Here is a 4,199-nt window from a genome sequence, read left to right on the forward strand (position 1 = left end):
GCCCATGGGATGCTTTTAACCTGTTTTCCCAGCTCAGGCCTGCACTCTCCCTGCCTCCAGGGCCCCCACGACAGATGCTACCATGAGCATCGTCATGCTTCAAGCCAACTCCAGTGGACGTACACTGCCTGGTTCTTACTGCAGGGGCAGAAGAGTACTGTGCTTTGTTTTACTCCTTGACCTACTGAAGGTAAAGAGCAGGGAAGCCCTAAATCCTGTGGCTCCAGTGCTTGGTATACTGGGTCAGGTGTCCAAAAAAGAATCTGAGTTCTCCTCACAGCATCTCTGGGACCATCTGGGGCCCAACCAATGTAAACATTGACTCTAGATACAGATACCAACCCTGTGCAGGACAGATGTCGAGGCTTGATATTGTTTGCAGATACACCCTGTTCTCTTCCTTCTTAACCCTTCTACCCTAACATGATTTGCAGCTGGACATGTGAATGAGGCAAGGCTTTTCTTGCCACTGGTTGACCACTTCTCCTGGGCCAGAGTGTGATATTTTTAGAACCCACACAGCAAGCAGTAAACACATCAGGAGATGCTAAGTAGCCAAGGTTATCTTTGCACCAAAGGCTTCTTAGCAACACCCCTGGTTCCGTCCCTGTCTCTCTATTCCTGCTCTTCTACAGGAGGGGATTGAGACTGGCCATCCTGGTACTCACCAGGCAGGACAGTGGTTGGGGGAGGAAGTGAGAAGTGGCTGAGGGACAGGAAAAGTGGTGCGTGGGGGAGAGGCAGGCAAGCCAGTTCTCTAAGGGAGTAGGAGACAATGTGCAAACTCATTGGTCTGGGTTTGTGCAGTACAGCAAGAAGCCTGGAAAAGGTGTAGATGTCAAGTGAGCTGAAAGCCTGGGAAGGAGGTGGAACCATCCCACTGCAAACCCACGGGCTCTGAGACTGAGGCGTAGACAGGCAAAAAGGGCCCTATACGAGAGAACTCTGGGAACCTGTCAGCTCAAGCTTCCAATGATAGCTCACTGCCTTCATTTGTGTGTGGTGACACTGACAGACTCATTGGGTCTCCTGGCAGAGGTTGAAAACAAGGGAAGATGAGACCTGTACTTCAGACCCTGGATATTTTTAAGAGATGATTTTCCTGGATGTCCGATTTTTTAGTTTACTAGGAAAAGGACTAGAATCTGGGTAACAAGGCAAATTACAATGTCAGATTCATTTTTTTCCTCTCTGTCCCTCCCAGCAAAAGCATAACAGGCCCAGTTCAAATAGCACCACCTTCCCCCTGAAGAATAATCTCCAGTTGGAATTAATTATCCTCTTTCTATTATCTCACAGCAAATCACCATTACTTATATTATAAGGTAGCATGCATTTCATTCTGCTTTCTATTAGAATTTATGATTGCCATTTTTGTCTCTTTTTAATCCGAGTTTCTCGCTGCCAGAGACTATGTATGGGTGTTATCTGGCATTTGCTAGGTACTCAATAGATTCTGGCTGACTAAAATTAAAATCAAGTGCAAATGACTAAAGTATGGAACCTGAATGAGCAGCTGGAATGCTGGAGGCCCCAGGCACAGGCGGTGCGGGAAAGGTAAAATCAGCAGCGTAGGGAATGATGCACAAGGTGGAACAAGACCCAGCTTGTCCCAGTAGCCCCTGAGCAGAGCAGCCCTGCCAGGCCAGTACTTGGGAGAAGAATCAGTAGGGTTCTGCTCTAATCATACCACGAGAGCATACAGAAGGGTCATGTCCATTTCTTTAACAGTATTTACAACTAGGAACTGTGTACCTGGCAGATAAGCTCTTTGTTATTCACTCTGGCAAAGCCAAGTAAACAAATGCCTTGTAGAGGCTTTTTGGAAAAGTAATCTCATGAAATATTTGATTTATGAGGACTCAAGTCTGCTGCCAGCTACCACTGACCATTCTCCTTCTGATGTAGGCAAATAAACAGCACATCCCTCAACAAGGCTCTTGGTACCTGTTGGCTATAGGCCTTGTGGCTTGGGCAAACCTTATCCTAACACTTCTGATTATTCTTGACAGGCTGGGAAGAAGGCAGGTTGTCTCCCCCATTTTACAGGCAGTAAAAGGACGCTGAGAGATCTAGAGCCACAGATTCGAGGTGGTGGCCCACAAGACATATTTTGCCCAAAGACATATTTTGTTTTGCCCACAAAGAACTTTTTAAAAAATGTAAGATTCGTCTGCCATGCAATTTACCCATTTAAAGTGTATAATCCAATGGTTTTAGGTATATTCAGGGTTGTGTAACAATTACCATAACCTGATCTGTGAACTTTTTCATTACTCAGAAAGAAACCCAGTGCCCATTAGTAGTCACTCCTTTTTCCTCCTCCCAACTCTTCCAGCCCTAGGCAACCATTAATTTACTTTCTGTCTCTGTAGACCACAAAGTACTCTTACATTGCCAACAGCTAAAAACTGAAGATTGTATGTAAAATTTAATATTTCTTATTTCTCTTGAAAAATCAAAAGATCTGGCAGCACTGGGCCTGCATTCCTGCATGGGGACAACTGGATGGAAATGAGTTGGCCCTTTGGTCAGGCCTGCTCAATTCAATGTACCTTCCGAATTTGCCACCCCAAAAGGTATCTTGTAGGCTACCTTCTCCCTCCTCTTTTTAATGTATTTCTATTCCTGTTTGGCCTCTGAAGGCATTCTCAGCAATTAATTAATGATGTTTCCTCTTCCATGTGATAACTGGTTTCTTTCTTACCCTCAGAGTACTTAGCTTGGTGTGAAGCACATCCTCAGTTCACAAAATATATAATTGAACAGTGAAAATATCTTTATAAACCACTTTCTCTTCATCCTTTCTGCTAAGCTAGGGATGGATTCTTTTTTTTCTTTTTTTTTTTGAGACAGGGTTTTGCTCTGTCACCCGGGTAGTATACAGGGCGATCATAGCTCACTACAACCTCAAACTCCTGGATTCAAGCAATCTTCCTGCCTCAGCCTCTCAAGTAGCTGAGACTACAGGTGCACATCACCATGCCCAGCTAATTTTTTCTATTTTTAGTAGAGATGGGGTCTCGCTGTTGCCCAGGCTGGTCTCAAACTCCTGAGCTCAAGTGATCCTCCCATCTCAGCCTCCCAAAGTGCTGGGATTACAGGCCTGAGCCACTGCAACTGGCCGAGGGATGGATTCTTGCTGAAGTTGTATAATTGACAGCCTGAATGTCACACTGCAAATGACAGTGTTAGATAAGTACAGTGACTTCATTTCCTCAGTTAATTCTAGTGTCCCTAAAACAGACAAATCAGCATCAGCAGCATATTAAGAGCTAATGACAAATTGCCATTCTAACCACTTTTAAGTGTACAGTTCAGTAGCATTAAGTCCATTCACATTGTTGTACAGCCATCACCACTATCCATCTCCCGAACAGAAAGAAACGAGGGGACTGTGGAGAAAACTTCAATTATATATGTGATATTTAGTTCCTAAAAAAAAAAAAAAACCCAAAACACAAAACTGAGCAGGATGGTGGCCATGGAAGTAGGAATCCACTAAGAAGTAAAAAACAGGCCGGGTGCGGTAGCTCATGCCTGTAATCCTAGCACTCTGGGAGGCCGAGGAGGGCGGATTGTTTGAGCTCAGGAGTTTGAGACCAGCCTGAGCAAGAGCAAGACCCCGTCTCTACTAAAAATAGAAAGAAATTAGCTGGACAACTAAAAATATATATATATAAAAAAATTAGCCATATATCTAATATACGTTTTATATTACTATCTATGATACGTCTTTAGTTTTTAAAAATACCTATCGCTTTATTATTGTCATCGAAGTGCATGCACGTGCACATACACACTCCTATGCCTTCATTTTCCTCATGAAATTCTGATGAATTGGTTTTGTGCCAGAGTAGGATGAAAGGAATGGTCACAAGTGTCTTACGACCGGGAAAGGCTGTGAACCGATAATGGAACTCTACCCTCTTTTCCGTGTATTCTCTGTCCTCCTTTCTTTTAATTACACTCTCTTTAGCCCATAAATAAAACTGTAGCAATATGTTAATCTATGGAATTGTTAAATATGCTAGTGATTATTCTCATTATATAAAGTTGGCTCAAATATTTCAAATGAGATTTCTTATCTTTCATTTTGAAAAACAAAACCCTCTAAACATCAAACAGCAAGAAATCCCTGAGACCCCAAATCTAAAAATGTGGCAGATATTCAGCAAATCCCTAACGGGAAAATGACT

At 43.2% G+C, this 4,199-nt stretch overlaps 1 protein-coding gene across 1 annotated transcript in view; it reads right to left on the minus strand.

Annotated features, from left to right (window-relative positions):
• The window catches only part of ACTR1A (ARP1 actin-related protein 1 homolog A, centractin alpha (yeast)), a 16,828-nt gene that overhangs the window by 9,899 nt on the left and 2,730 nt on the right, over positions 1–4,199 (minus strand). The window lies entirely within an intron of this gene.

Source organism: Propithecus coquereli, unplaced genomic scaffold, assembly GCF_000956105.1.
Source record: "Propithecus coquereli isolate 6110/MARCELLA unplaced genomic scaffold, Pcoq_1.0 Scaffold73, whole genome shotgun sequence".
Lineage (NCBI taxonomy): Eukaryota > Metazoa > Chordata > Mammalia > Primates > Indriidae > Propithecus > Propithecus coquereli.